Source organism: Felis catus, chromosome A1, assembly GCF_018350175.1.
Source record: "Felis catus isolate Fca126 chromosome A1, F.catus_Fca126_mat1.0, whole genome shotgun sequence".
Lineage (NCBI taxonomy): Eukaryota > Metazoa > Chordata > Mammalia > Carnivora > Felidae > Felis > Felis catus.
This window is the reverse complement of record NC_058368.1, coordinates 230,465,830-230,482,233: the sequence shown is the minus strand read 5'-3', so window position 1 is coordinate 230,482,233 and position 16,404 is coordinate 230,465,830. Positions and strand designations below refer to the sequence as shown.

The 16,404-nt window shown below is 42.5% G+C and overlaps 1 protein-coding gene across 2 annotated transcripts in view; it reads right to left on the bottom strand.

The window, feature by feature from the left end:
* Positions 1-16,404, bottom strand: part of CTNND2 (catenin delta 2) — a 938,925-nt gene that overhangs the window by 197,680 nt on the left and 724,841 nt on the right. The gene's annotated exons all lie outside the window — the stretch shown is intronic.

Below are 16,404 nucleotides of genomic sequence, written 5' to 3'. Positions count from 1 at the left end.
ACAGCAAAAGAAACTTGGGGACAGTTAGAGTGGAGATACAATGCCAAGAGAAGCTATGGGCTGGGGTCCTTGCAAATTTCATATGTCAGACGGACTTTCTGCAGCTTAATGATTTTTTAAAAAGTAATTTGCATAGATATAGCTGTTTCCATAGCAACCCAGATAGGGTTACATTTAGCAAAGCTACAGAGAAATGGTGAGAGGGCTCCCTGGAGGTAAAAGGACTTTTAATAAGACCCTGGTGTTTGGAGGTTCATCAGCTAACTGTAGAGAGCAATTCCTTTCCTTCCACTGACTGTGAGGCTAAGTTAATCAGACTTGCTTGCTTACAGGAGAGTTCCCATTCTGGGGTCACGTGACCATTTCTTTCTTTTCAATCCCATTTTCATTAGATTCAAGTTATAAATACTTAGTTGTGCTCAATGTGAAGTTTATACATGACAATAAAATTTCACATCTGTGTTTGCACACTCCGATAGCTAAGTTAATAGCAAGGGCAGTTTTGCAGAAAATTATTAAATTGATAAACTGCTTGAAAATCCTAAATGACCCATGCTCATCTTATCATTGTAACTGTGTGTTAAATACAAATTTCTCTTTCCTGCTAATTTAACAAAACATTAGGGAGTCTACTGAAAGCGCCATGGAAGGTAAAGTGACTTACCACTGTCCTGCCTATAAATGTTCTTCATGAAAGGTACATGTGATCGGGCATTCTAAGTGGTTACATGTATCAGAAAATGCCTCCAGGGTCAGAAGCAAAAAGGAAAGCTTCTACCCTCGTTCTGTCTGAGAAAGATACCCCAAAGTTGAGGCTCCACTGCCAAAGAAAAGAAAATGTATTTAGTTTTCTTCTCTCTCTTTGAACTCTCTTTTCTCTCATTGCTGTGAGCGAGCTTGGAACTCATACAAAATTAGACACCTGCTCCATCTAGACTAGGAAATCACTTAAAAAGATAGATGCATAAATCCTCAACAAAATATTAGCAAACTGAATCTAAGAATACATTATAAAAATCATTCACCATGATCAAGTGAGATTTATTCCAGGGACACAAGGGTGGGTCAATAATCACAAGTCCATCAATGTGATACATCACATCAATAAGAGAAAGGACAAAAGCCACGTATCATCTCGATAGGGGCAGAAAACGCATTTGATAAAGTATGCTATCCATTCATGATAAAAACTCTCAATAAAGTAGGCCTAGAGAGAGCACATCTCAGCATAATAAAGAACATGTATGAAAACCCCACATATAGGAACACCATACTCAATGGTGAAGAACTGAGAGCTTGTCCTTCAGGATCAGGAACAAGACAAGGGTGTTCACTCTCATCAGTTTTATTCTACAGAGTACTGGAAGTCCTAGCAGCAACAATCAAACAAGAAAAAGAGAAAAAGGGCATCCAAGTTGGTAAAGAAGTAAACCTTTCACTATTTGCAGACTGCATGATACCATATATAGAAAACCCTAAAGATTCCACCAAAAAACTAGTCAGTAGAATGGATAAATGAATTCAGTAAGGTCCCAGGGCACAAAATCAATACACGGAAATCTGTTGCATTTCTATACGCTAATAATGAAGTAGCAGAAAGAGAACAGTAAGAAAATAATTCTGTTTACAGTTGCACCAAAAAGAATAAAATACCTGGAAGAAATGTAACCAAAGAGGTAGAAGGCCTGTACTCCAACAACTATAAAAAATTGAAGGTGACACACAAACAAGTGGATAGATATTCCATGCTCCTGGACTGAAGAACCAATATTGTTAAAATGTCTACACTACCCTCAAGCAATCTACATATTTAATGTAATCCTTAGCAAAGTACCAATAGCAGTTTTCACAGAACTAGAACAAATAACCCTAAAAGTTGTATGAAACCACAAAAGATCCTGAATCGCAAGGCAATCTTAGGAAAGAAGAATGAAGCCAAAGGTATTGCAATACTAGATTTCAAGATATGCTACAAAGCTGTAGTGATCAAATCATAAAACTCCTAGAAGAAAACATAGGTAGTAATTTCTCGGACATCGGCCAATAGAAACATTTTTCTAGATATGTCTCCTCAGGCAAAGGAAACAAAAGCAAAAATAAACTATTGGGACTACACCAAATAATAAGGTTTCACATAGCAATGGAAGCCATCAACAAGACAGCAAGGAAACTTACTGAATGGGAGAAGATATGTGCAATGACATATCCAATAAGAGGTTAATATCCAAAACATATAAAGAACTTATACAGCTCAACACCCAAAAAACAATCTGATTTTTTAAAATGTGCAGAAGACTTGAATAGACATTTTTCCCCAAGAAGATATACAAATGGCCGACCAGTAAAAAGATGCTCAACATCACTCATCATCAGGGAAATGCAAATCAAAACCACAATGAGATACTAGCTCAGACCTACCGAAATGGCTAGAATCAAAACTACAAGAAATAATAAGTGTTGGCAAGGATGTGGAGAAAAAGGGACCCTCACGTGCTGTCTGTGGGAATGCAAGTTGGTGCAGCCACTATGGAAAACAGTACAGATGTTTCTTAAAAAGAATTAGAAACAGAATTGCCACACAATCCAAAAATTCCACTATTGGGTATTTACCCAAAGAATACAAAAACCCTAATTCAAAAAGATATATACACCTCTATGTTTACTGCATCATTATTTACAATATCCAAGATATGGAAGCAACCCAAGTGTCCATCCATGGGTGGATGGGTAAAGATGTGATATGTGTGTGTTTGTGTATGTGGGTGTGTAGGTGTGTGAGTGTGTACATACAACATACACAAAACGGAATATTACTTGGTCATAAAAAAGAATGAAACCTTGACATCTGCAACAACATGGATGGACCTAGATGGCGTAATGCTAAATGAAATAAGTCAGAGGGGTGCCTGGGTCACTCAGTTGGTTGGGTGTCCGACTTTGGCTTGGGTCATGATCTCATGGTCTGTGAGTTGAAGTCCCACATCGGGCTCTGTGCTGATGGCTCAGAGCCTGGAGCCTGCTTTGGATTCTGTGTCTCCCTCTCTCTCTGCCCCTCCCCTGCTCACGCTCTGTCTCTCTCTCTCTGTCAAAACTGAAACAAAACAAATACCACTACCGCTAATATCTAAGGCTTCTTCTTGTTAATAAAAGTGTTTTCTGACCGCTTTGGAATCCGTATTTCTCAGTCTTAGACTTCTGAGCATATTCCTGCCTCTCGCTAACTCTCGATGGAAAGAATATTGAGTGAAGAGTAAAACATGGAAGACAATGTCTCCTCATCTGAAAACAAATCTTTTAACATAAAACGTGAGGAATGGAAGTAGCCTTCTTACTGCTGACACTTACGAACGTAAAATGTGGTTAACTATGAAATACATCTGGAAAGCAGATTAGAGTACGTATTCATTTTTCAATGAAGTAACCACAAAGATGGGCTTCAGAAACTCTATTTGTGAACAGACCAGGTATGCCACTTGACAATGGAGTTGAGTTTATGAATGAAAATCCATTTTCTCAAAAAAACAAAAATCCAACATGCATGAAAGCTACACCGAGTGTAGAGCAAATGGCTCTTTTTCCTAATGTGTATCTTTAGTTTAAGTACTAAATGTGTTTGTTATGGGACGGCTTCATGTGAGGTGCTGAATAGCGTTATGCCTGAGTTTCTACATTTCCAAAGTGTCTGCAAGAAATCTCCAAACTTTTCAGTCGGACAGCTGTCATTTGTACCCCAAATGAATTCTTGCTCACTATGGTGAATTAATACCATGTGACCCCGGGAGCACTTCTAGTAATATTTGTGTGAGGCAAATCAAGTCACATAGGGAATTATTTTTTTAAACATTTTTCAGTGTGTATTCATTGATTTATTTAGTTTTGAGAGCCAGAGAGAGAGACAGGGCTCGAGTAGGGTACGGACAGAGTCAGGGAGACAGAATCCGAAGTAGGCTCCAGGCTCTGAGCGGTCAGCACAGAGCCCAATGCGAGGCTTGAACCCACAAACCGCGACATCATGACCCGAGCTCAAGTTGGAGGCTTAACTGGCTGAGCCACCCAGGCATCTCAGGTTATGTAAGAAGTATAAAGCGGGACACCCACGACTGCTTCCTCCCCTTCCCCAGAAGAGGCGCCTGGCTTCTTGGAGGGTGTTAGATTAAAAGGCAAATATGCATGAAGACAGAAGACCAGAACTGTCTGAAGCAGGCAGCATTCAAGGAAGGTAGCCACAGCAGATATGCAGATGGCACCTGCCCTCTATGGGGTGGCATGTGGGACGCCCCCACACGCACAGGAGTGACACAATTGAATTTATTCTTAGGAAAGGAGGAGCCCTTCTGTAAGCACAGGGTGTGTTTTCTGCTCTTGCTCTCATTATCTGAAAACCAAACTCCCGTCCATCTTTCAAACCCACGACAAACATTAATTTCTTCATTAAGCCTTTCCTGATCCCCTAGAGTGAGAATTCCCTTTCCTCCCTGAAGCTTTTCCAGCCCTGTCTCAGTGCTTACTTTGTAGAACAGTTATCCACGTGGATGTACCCTCTCTCACACTTGATCGACAACTCCTTGGGGCTCGGACATAACCTGGCACACGCCGGAAAGAAAGGTGGACAGGAAGGCCAGCTGCCGAGGACAACTTCCCTATTTCTCTGGGATTACAAGTCTCCATGGTGCAGGTCCCTGAGTTAGGAAATCATTCCAAAGAGCTTCTTCTTCGGGGCTGTCCCTCGGGAGGATGCCGCGGTGATGGCACACAGCTTCCGTGAAGGCAAATACGCCACCGATCCTGACAGGCAGCCCACCGGGAGAGTGAGTCACTACGGGAACGGTTGAGCGCATGCAGACAAAACGGTGGCTCCTCCCCCGCCAGGTGGAGTCTCATCCTCCGAGGGACAACCAGGAAGGAGGCTGATTTTGCACATTTCATTGGGAATAACAAATAAAAACATCTGTTGAAAAGGAAACCAGGTGTTGGGCAGGAGATGTGCACATTCTTTAATTCTCCCCTTTCCTCCAGGATCCAGTGGGGATTTCGACGTTGTGTTCATTAACACTAGTTAATGTAATTTTTGTGATAATTGTAGAGCAAATAGAGCAAACTCTCAAATATAATTAGGGAAAAGTGTTTCTAATTAACTTGTAACTCGTGAGTCGCCAAGTAGAGCCACAAATCAGTTATGCATTGTCACACCGAACAAGTAAAATACACTGTACATTTCCATCCGGGCAAATAAACAAAACAAAACGAAATGCCCTTGGCAAGCCTTTCCCGTGAACCTTTACAACGTCTCAGCATTGCTCTGGAACGTAATGGTAGGTAAGCACAGGTGTGTTTCATACCATCGGCACCGGCGATCCTAGGGGTGAGCAGTGAAGGCAACCTCACGCAGTCTGGGGACATCCAACATTTACCTCGAGAGCGTGCCGAACGGTGCGCTCGGATGGGTGTGCAGAGGTTCTAACGAAACCCTCACGGGTTCTGTAGGGAAACGGAGACCGTGGGAGTTGCAAGCCCCGTCCCGGTCAACAGCACCCTCGGTGACAGCTGCTTCCCTACGGCTGGCTGTCAGTTAGGGGACGGACTGTCACAGGGGACCGCTGCTGCCTTTGTGAGAAGTGCCCTCACTTTCTTCTCTCTCACGTGAGCAGGCACACTGAAAGAAGAGGTAACTTCAAATTCATTCTAATTTGCAGAAACGAGAAACGAGCCGAACATTTTCTTTGGAGAATGGAGTTATTACTCCTTGCAACAGATTGTTCTGGCATCTCTCAAGACATACCTGTGCCTCCCACGCCCCCATCCCTCTGCTGCTCGCCGTGGTAACTGCTGGCCTGGAGAGAGCAGAAAGTGATGTTCCTCAAACGTGCACGATCATGACAACTTCCAGAGGGTCTTGTGAAAATACGGATTCCCAGGCTATTACCATCGAGATCTGGGGCCCAGAAATCTTCATTTGATTGGGGGAATTGGGAGATCATTGGTAGAGTATAGAGAGAACAGGCTTCGGGAACAGAGGGTGAGGGAATGTATTGCGTGCCAGCTGGGACATTGAGCAAGCTCCTTTAAGCCCGTCCTCTGGGGACCTGTGGGCATATTCAAGGCACCCAGCATGATGACTGGTAAGTGGCGGGTGTTCAGGAATGTTTATTCTGTCTTGAAACATAAGAATGCAAAGAATACCGTGCTTTTCAGGTTAGGCACATCAGGGAGCAATGAGAATGTAAAACACAGGAAATAACGTAACATATCAGCTCCGGAAACACCTACCAGTATCCTCCTCTGTGGCATATGTAATAAAGAAGGGTTCTAATACTGATTTCTACAGTCAACAAGTCTATATTTTACCATAACATAAACTAGAACTCCTTAACAAACACTTTCTATCAAAATGTCTTGCTCACTGGAACACTTCCATCTAAGCTAACATACACCATCATTTGGAGCTTCATTTCTTGAAGCGAAGCTTCATTCTAAGTAATAAATTTCCATTACTTTCTAATCTCCTTAGCGTGCTCCAGTTTTCATCATAGCGCTTCTTGAAATGACAGGTTTATTGTCTGTCTTGTCCACCACAACACAAGCCCTCTGAGAGCAGGGCTCTGTTAAGTCTGTAACATTCCACAACAGTTGGGTTAATGGATATTAAAATCACACTCAAAGTTTTGATTTTTTCTACTTCTTTACATGTAAATGAACGGAAACCCAAGACCCCCTCCAGCTATGTCTTTTATTTCTGCCTTCCTCCACCTAGCTCCCTGAACACCAGCATCGCCATCTTGGCCATTAGGAAGAGGGCCATGCCCCAGGGATGGCCTATGGCTAGAAGGTACCTGGGTATTCACCAAACACCTGTATCCAGAGGGCCTACGCCTCACTGCCACCCAGTACATGCTCAACAAACATGTGTCTAACGAATGAATGAATTAGACTCATAGCCTACAGACTGGCTTCAATCTCTAGAATTAAGAATGGGGTGAGCAGGAAGGTAATGGTGTGAATTTTCCAACTTGGTTAGATGTGGCCTGGCTGGGGAGGAAATTAGGAATCAGAACTAGTGCTGTGTGGAGGGTTGTAAGTTTTGCTGTTCGCATTTGGTTATAATCGGGCTATCTGCTATAGAGAGATAACCCTAATATGGTGAAAATGACAATTTAGAGGAGGCAAGAGCAGACATCTCTCTAAAGAATGTGTGAGCTATGTAGCGGATTAGGAAATGAGTTGGGGGCAAGTGGCAGACCAACCACAAACACCTGTCTCTTCTTCCCTTCGATGGAGTGCTGCGGAATTCTTCAGGCCTGCTGTTTCCTTCCTGTGGATGGAGCACGATTACTGGAGCACAGACCCTCACTCACTCTTCCCCTGGTAGGAGGAGGGACTTGTCCAAACAATGCATCAGTTGACTCAGCTCTGTCTGTCCTTCTTCCTCCTGGGAATGAGTGGCCAGAGGAAACTCTGGTTCCTCTAGTCTCCGCAGGATATGTCCCGGGGGGCTGTCAGAGGAACAGGAAGGCTTCCCTGACCCAGCTGCTGCCTGTGCAATAGTGGATACGTCTGCCTAATTCTGGGCTTCATTATTAGCAAACCCGCTTGGTAAACAGGCCTAGAACCTGGCTTCCAATCTGACTTCCAAGAGTAATGATTTGATAATGTGGCTTCCTTCTTCATTTTGTTCAGAAGTTGGTGTGGAAAAGAGGGTAAAAGCGGGTGTAGTAGAGGGTTCTATAAACTATGGCCTGAGGGCTAGCTATTTGCCTTTATACATAAAGTTTTATTGAAACATAGCTACATCCAATTTTTTATGTACTGTCTATAGCTGTTTTCACCCAACAAAGGTAGAATTGAGTAGTTGTAACAGAGACGTTATAGCCGACGAGCTAAAATAGTTATCATCTGGCCTTTTACAGATAAGGTTTGCCAATTCCTGTTCTGGAATCTAGAGGGACGCTAGAAAGGCAAGCTGCTGCCAGAGCCATGCTTTCATGTTTGAAAGCAAAGGAAAAGTAAAGGAAGGCAGGACTCAATTCTAGCCAACACTGCTGTCCCTAACACGCTAAAAAGAGAGTCCAAATGCAGAAGCAAGTTCAACAGATGGAAACTTAACTGAACCTTCCTGGAAATTGCAGCAGAGGAGGAGAGGCATCCAGTGAGAGCAGCCGAAAGAGGTGACGGCAGGCGTGGATCCCGGGGCCTGGAACAGGGACAAGCGGGCACAGAGCAGAGGTGCCCCCGGATGCCCGAGTTTCTGTTGAGGGAGACTCTGCAGGCTTTGTAGGGATAGACAATGTCAGGGTTCCACAGGACAGCTCGGGGAAATAGCCCTGGTGGCAGAGGACTGACATGTGGCAGTGGAGGTGTGCCACACAGTGATCACACTCTGTGTGGCACTGCACAGCCAAGAAACCCAACCTCCAAAGAGGAAATTAAAAATCAGAGGTGTCAAATCTGCAGGAAGGGAATGAAGTCACTTCAGTAAGACCCGGTGTGGCGTGGGGTGGCGGCGGGGGGCGAGAGGGGGCGGTTGTGCTGTGTCAGTCTAGCTGAGCTGGAACGATGCCTCCCAGAATTCCCTTTCCTCCTAGTTTCCAGGGTAATGATGCCCACAGGAGAAATCTGCAGGCAACCTGGCAGGTGCCAGGGAAGCAGCAGGTGCTGCACTCTGACGGCTATAGGCCCAGGGCACCAAGCTTTGCCGTGGCCTGTGTGCACTTTCATGGCCTTGCCTTCTGGGTGTGGGGCCGCGGCCAGCGGCAAAGCTGCTGTTCTCACTACTTCTCCTTCGTCAGCTCTCCATGTCCTGCAGCAGGCACGCGTGGAACGCCGTGGCCAAAGGAGCCAGGTTTTGTGTTTTTTCTCATGAGGCCAATATTCAGCCAACGGGAGGCAGAAGAGGGTGCCTCTCTACCCTCACAGGTGCCAGCTGGTCTTCCTGAGCTTCCCTTCTTCATATCGAGCTTGTCATCCTGATCTCTACCTCCTGACCCACATCAACTTCACATTCAGCACCAAACACAGCCTTCCTCAGACGTCTTCACTAGCTCCTACATTGTACCAAGTCTCACCCAGATAATAAATCCCTTTACTGTATCACCTACACTGCTCATGCTTTTCCGGTCAAATCACAGCTGAGATGCCTAGTGTTGGGGTGGCTTCCACTGCCAATATCTAAATGTTGCAAGAGGGCAGCAATGTTTCCAATTTCATGGAAGGATTAATCTTCCCTTCAACCAGTAAATGCGTGACACCAAAATCTACCTTTTGCTTGGATTTTGTCCCCTGATTCAATTTAAGCTCACCGATGGTGGACCCTGGAAGTCAGGCACCACCAGACTGGCTTCTCCTGACTGACTACATCCAAAAAGATCTCTAATTACTCATCTTCCCTCAAATACTGTGGTTGGCAGAATAATGGTCCTCCAAAAATTTCCATGCCCTAATCCCCATTAGCTATGAATATGTTACCTTTTATTGAAAATGTGATTAATTTAAGGCGGGCAGATTATCTTAGAGATTCACTCCTGGCGGCAGTCAGAGGGAAATGTGCCTACAGAAGACTTCTCAGAGATGTGATGCTGCTGGCTCTGACGACAGGGGAAGTGGGTCTCCAGTCAACAAGGGAAATGGGTCTCCAGTCAACAGGGGAAGTGGGTCTCCAGTCAACAAGGGAAGTGGGTCTCCAGCCAACAGGGGAAGTGGGTATTCAGTCAACAGGGGAAGTGGGTCTCAGTCAACAGGGGAAGTGGGTCTCCAGTCAACAAGGGAAGTGGGTTTCCAGCCAACAGGGGAAGTGGGTATCCAGTCCAGGAATGTGGGCAGCTCCAGTAGCCAGAAAAGGCAACAACCTACCCTAAAGTTTCCAGAAAGGAACACAGCCCTGTCGACATCCTGATTTTAGCACGGTGAGACTTATGTTGGACTTCTAACCTCCAGAACTGGAAGATAATAAACTGCATTGTTTTCAGTGGCTAGGTTTGTGGAAATATGTTGTAGCAGCAAAATGTAACAGATACAGACTTCACTGGGTACCTGTCATGGCCTTGTCTGGGGCTGCTATTGGGGTACACACCTGTGTTGGGATAACTGCTCTCAGGGCTTAGCATGGCTCCTTTTCTAAAGATGACGCATCATGGGCCAGCGTTCACACCCCTGGAGAGTCATGGGTAGGATTTCACACTGGAGCAATGCATCTTTGAGGCCCTTAAAGTATATCAACAATTCCTGCGTGAGGTAGCTCTGAGCTACCTAAAGAGGGATGGAGGGACAGTGAAGACTTCTGGCAGAGGCTGCGAGGAATTGAAAGGTTGGGGAGGATGATTTTTATACTTTAGTTAGCTTAAGAATTGTAGACTTTGAACTTTAACACACAATGGCAAGAGATATTGATTTTTAGGTTTTAATTCCTTTGAACTTTAATGTCTTTGGACTCCAACATAAAAGTGGATTGAAACTTTGATTTTTAATTTCTCCTTGGGAATTTGATATTTGGAGGGGTTTATATTAAAATTCGAAGCATCTCTGCATTGCTGGCATTTCATTATTGGAACGTCTCTATTCATTTTTATCTTTGTGATGCTGTTTAATCTTATGGAAGAACCTCCGATATGCTATGTTAGACAACATGGTGGACATTATTTGGGATAAGAAATAAGTGTGGGATTTAATTTTACACTTTGGGAACACAGTGACCCTGGATTTGATTTAAATGATGTGCTACCCGCATCCATTTCAGTGCCTTTTAATATAATATATAAAATGCCCACCAGGAGTCCCAGATTATCACCAAAAAACCCAGGAAGATAGAGGAAAGGCTACCTTGAAAAATGCTTAGCTCCTGCTTTGGAGAGATGAGCCATGCCTCTAGGTGATCACAGCCAATAGGATTAGAAAAAAACAGGTTGGAGGATGCTAGTCGGGAAAATGCTTCCCCTCTATTCCAGTGTCTCTTTCCATGAAGGGTATTTAGTTAATGTTACACCCTAGACTTTTTCTGCAATAGTAAACTCTCTTGGCTAACAGACCTAAAGAAATGCTTCCACGTTGGCTTCTATCAGCAATAGAGACAATACTTAGTAATATTCACACTTTGTCTTATCTATGGAACTGTTCAGAATTCATGCAGGCAAGAGATTATTAATAGGGACATAATGGAATAAAGAAGAGAATGGAAGGAGTAACCCAGCAGATGAGACATTTTATCATGTTTCTGTAAGATGCAAACCAGATGGAGGGGAGTTGGCTGATGAAGTTGCAATGGAAGCCAGCACAGCCCAGGATGAACACAGAGGGGACTCCATGCCAATGATCCAATGTGGTGACTGCCTGTCCTGGTGGAACCTAGGGAAGATTCATGCTCAGAGAAGGCAGGCACAGGGAATGTAGAAATGAGAAGGGAGGGTACCCAAGGGTGACTGATGCAAAGGAAGCAGCTGCCCACCCTCTCATTATCCATTCCTGCCTGGGGGCAGAGAACACCTCGCCCCCACACTGTCCACTCCTACCCAGGTGGAAAAAATACCCGGCAGCCAGAAAATTGCTGGCTCCTCCCTAAAGGGCAGACAAATAAACAACTCAGAAGAATATTTTCCAAAGAGATTGACTGCACGGGAAGAAAATGGAAAAGCTAATGTGGATATCTGAGCCTTAGCGAAAAGCTCTCCTCATCAAGATCCTTAAAGGATTCCCCATCACAACAGCTCATGCTTACCTGCTCACCTGAAGTCAAGTTCATAGTTAACAAGCTTCATGGGTAAGCACAGAGCTCAAACTCTCTACTCTTTCTGTCTTAAAAATGAACAAAGAATTCACCGTTTTTCTATGGTTGAGTAATATTCCATTGTGTGTGTGTGTGTGTGTGTGTGTGTGTGTGTGTACCAAATCTTTACCTGTTCATCAGTTGATTGGCACTTGGACTGTTTACATAATTTGAAAGTTCACTGTGTAGTTCACTGTGTCATTGTGTCACTGTGTCACTGTGTCAAAGTTCACTGTATCATTCAGGTAGCATCTTTCCTTAAAATACATGGTTTTATAAATTTATGTGTAGAAGCATATGGAAATAGCCGTGTCCTCAATTGCTTGAAACTACACTGTGTATAAACCTTTATTAAAGTGACATCTTCTTTCATCAAAAAAAAATGGGTAAACAACTGGTCTCTATGCATTTAAAGTAAGTGTGCAAAATCAATGAGAAGACCCCCATAAAAACAAATAGAAAGAAATGACAACAGAGAAAAGTCAGATGATTCATGATAAACAGAAAACAAACCTTAGTTCAAAATAATATCCTGATTAAAATTCCAGAATTGTTTACATTCATAGAATAAGTACAGAGGTTATAAAAAACACAAAGGGGAGTTCTTAAGATTGAAATAAGAACACTGTTAATACCACTAATAGTATCTCCGTATATTCCTGCAAAAAACTCCCTCATGGGTAGGTTGAGAGTAATGTGGGATACTGAAGAGATCTCTCACCATGTATGATAAAAAGAAAAAGGGCTCCAAATTATGTAAGCAAATATAAGAGAGAGGAAAAGTCCAAGAGGTCCAAAATCTGACTGTCAATAATCCTAAAAAGAGGATAGAGAAAATGAATACATTTAAAAAAAATAAAAGATAGTTTTCTGGCACTGTAGATCATGACCTTTTAAACTGAAAATGTCTAATATCAGTGAATTTTTAAAAAGGCAAATACCTAGATACATCACCACAGACTTTTATGTCTCAAGGATAAAATTACACCATAGAAAATATTCCTGAGAAAAATAATTTCTACCCCTCCATATCTAATAAATGTCAATCATGTATGAGGATTTAGCGACATTTTCAGAATTTCATCACCTAAGCACCTTAATTAATTAATTAATATTTGGAAGTTACAAAAGAATGAACCAAGAAAGAGGAGGGCCTGGGATCTAGGACATAGACATTCCAAACCTGGAGAGCAATACAGCAGTTCTAGAGAGCAGTCATCTAATTCTGCCCCCAAAATAGAGGGTTCTGTTCATGAGCTCTCTGGAAAACCAGGGAATTAATGATGATAGAAATCATGGACAAAGTTGAGTTGGTGGGCATTATAGATGATGAAGGATCTGTTAGATATGATGCCAGAAATGTACTCCTTGGACAAGGATCATTACTTTGGACCCATTGGGAAAGAAATGTGATGGCTGGGTACCACATGGATCTGCTCTTCCATCATAATGCAAAGGCTAATCTTGAATCAAGCTATAGAAAACCTTGGAAGACTGACTATGGTGACAGAATAGATTGCAAATACATCCAACCTTGACAATGTCAAAGTCAAGTATGGTGACAGAGGTTGTGAAGAAGGGTGAGGACAGAAGAGTACTATTATTTTTATCTTATAATATGGGTGATGAGACCATGTCCTTATTATACAGAAGAAATAGAGGCTTAACCTTGAAGTTACTGACTGAATGTACCGAGGAACCAAAAATAATGGGAAAGGAAAAGGCATGAGTGGTGAAAATGTGAAAAATCCTTCTCTACCATACTAGAAAGTCAGTAATGAAAAGACTATGATCATTGAATTATATAGAGTGAAATAAGCATATTATTTAAAGACATGGAATAAACAGGAGAAAACTAAAAGACAAAGCAGAGGCTAAGGCTGAAAGCCTCTGAGAGGCTGCGAGTGTCCAAAACCAGAGGACAGATGAGGCAGCTGGGGACTCTTGTTTTCATTATAAGCATTTTTATGCAATTTCATTTTTTGACCATATAGATCCATTACTTTGATTAAAAATACTAAAGTGCATTAAATTATCATCTTTGCCACTTCAGATCCTTCACAAGTAATTGTTTTAAAAAGATGCATTATGGGTGCCTGGGTGACTCAGTCGGTTGGTCAAGTGACTGACTCTTGGTTTCAGCTCAGGTCATGATCTCATGGTTCATGGGTTCAAGCCCCGCATCGGGCTCCGCACTGACAGCTGCAGAGCTTGCTTGGGATTCTCTATCTCCCTCTCTCTCTGCCCCTTCTCCTCTCTCTCTCTCTCTCTCTCTCAAAAATAAATAAATAAACATTTAAAAAAAAAGATGCATTATGGGGCCAACAGGGTCTTCTTTATTTTAAACCTGGCAACACTATTACCCCCTCATGGTTCTGCATTTATTTGCATGGTCTTCTTTCCTGGGCCAACACATGTGTTTGCTCACATCTGGGAAAAGATGAAAAACTCCCTCGATCTGGGTCTGTAATAGATTCCTAGGGCTGCCACCGCAGATCGAGTGAACTAAACAACCGAAACTTACATGGTCAGAGTTCTGGAGGCTGGAAGTCAAAGATGAAGATGTCACTGGCATTGGTTCCTTCCGAGGCTGTGAGGAGAATCTGCTCTGGGCCCCCCTCCTGGGTTCTGGTGTTTTTGGGCCATCTGTGTGGCGCTCCTTGCCTTGCAAAAGCATTCCCCCATCTCTGCCTTTATGTTCACATGACCCCTCCCTGTATGTGTCCGTGTCCGAATTTCTTCTCTTCGTAAGGACACCAGCTATATGAGATTAAGGAACCACCCTAATCTAGTATCCTAATTACATCTGAGTCACATTTTGAAGGGCTACCGGTTAGGGCTTCCACATATGAACTTGGGGGTGGGGTGTACACAATTCAACTTCTAACCTACGCGGCTTGAAATCAACGGACCTAATGCTAGTCAGTAAAATAAACTGAGGCTTATCTCTTTCATTAGTTAAATCAGGATAGACTAGTTGAGTATCTGAAACATAAGATGGAAGAAAACACAGCTCTTGGAGAAGCAGAACTCTTCAGGACACTTGCTTTCAACAGAAATAAAAGTTATTTATTAGGTTTTATGGTTTAATAAAAAGTGGCTTATCGTGATTTGTAAAGCATTCTGAAATCTTTAGTTGGGCATTTCAAAATGTAGGTTGATTATATCCATATTTAGAGAGAGAAAAATTATATTAGTCAAGCCCAAAGGACATGCAGAATTTGTAACCAAAGTTTATTTGGATATTTCCAGTAATTGCTAGCATATAATAGCTTCAACTGGATTTAAATAAAATTCTGATCATCTCATAGCAATTATTGCATAGGAAGAAAATTATTTATTGCAAGGCCTAATAGGCAGAGGCAGAATATATTCTGCTGTGGATAGACACTGCAGTGCAAACAGGCAGCTTTTTTAAAAGTATGTATGTCTATGTGTTCAATGTAAATGCATGTAAATAGCTCAATTTTAACATTTTATTATTGTTCAAATAGTTTGCCAAGGAATACTCAGTAAATAATTTAAAGCTCTCCAAGAACATTTCTTTCTTCTAGTTTTTTATTGGTTATAATTTGGCACTCTAGAGCCTTCTGGTTATAGGGCTTGGCTCTATCTAATCTAAAAATCTCGTTTAGAAACATGCTTTATTATTTTTTAAAAAAAATCACCAACATTGTTCTTTCCAATATTTGTTTATAAAACATCCCAGCTTGTAAATATCTAAAGAGGAATTCAAAGGCAACTTCACCCTCCCAGTGTATTCTAACACGCACTGGTTTTCATGCATTGGCTAATATTCAGGGAGAGGAATGCAAGAGAAAAAGCTCCCTTGTACTGGCAGGGATCCATCATGCACCATGTTGTTACTCCTTAGACTCGGAATTAGGCCTGCTGAAGAATTACAATGGAAGTAAAGGGCATAGTTGCTTCACTACTTAAATCACTATTCTATTAATTCAGGTATGCACATCTAACTTAATTCCAAAAAGACTTTAAGGAAACTCCACACCCGAAAAACAAATAATCCAGTGGAGAAATGGGCAGAAGACATGAATAGACACTTCTCTAAAGAAGACATCCAGATGGCCAACAGGCACACGAAAAGATGCTCCATGTCACTCCTCATCAGGGAAACACAAATCAAAACCACACTGAGATACCACCTCACGCCGGTCAGAGTGGCTAAAATGAACAAATCAGGAGACTATAGATGTTGGCGAGGATGTGGAGAAACGGGAACCCTCTTGCACTGTTGGTGGGAATGCAAACTGGTGCAGCCGCTCTGGAAAAGTGTGGAGGTTCCTCAAAAATTAAAAATAGATCTACCCTATGATCCAGCAATAGCACTGCTAGGAATTTACCCAAGGGATACAGGAGTGCTGATGCATAGGGGCACTTGTACCCCAATGTTTATAACAGCACTTTCAACAATAGCCAAATTATGGAAAGAGTCTAAATGTCCATCAACTGATGAATAGATAAAGAAATTGTGGCTTATATACACAATGGAATACTATGTGGCAATGAGAAAGAATGAAGTCTGGCCTTTTGTAGCAACGTGGATGGAACTGGAGAGTGTGATGCTAAGTGAAATAAGTCATCCAGAGAAAGACAGATACCATATGTTTTCACTCTTATGGATCCTGAGAAACTTA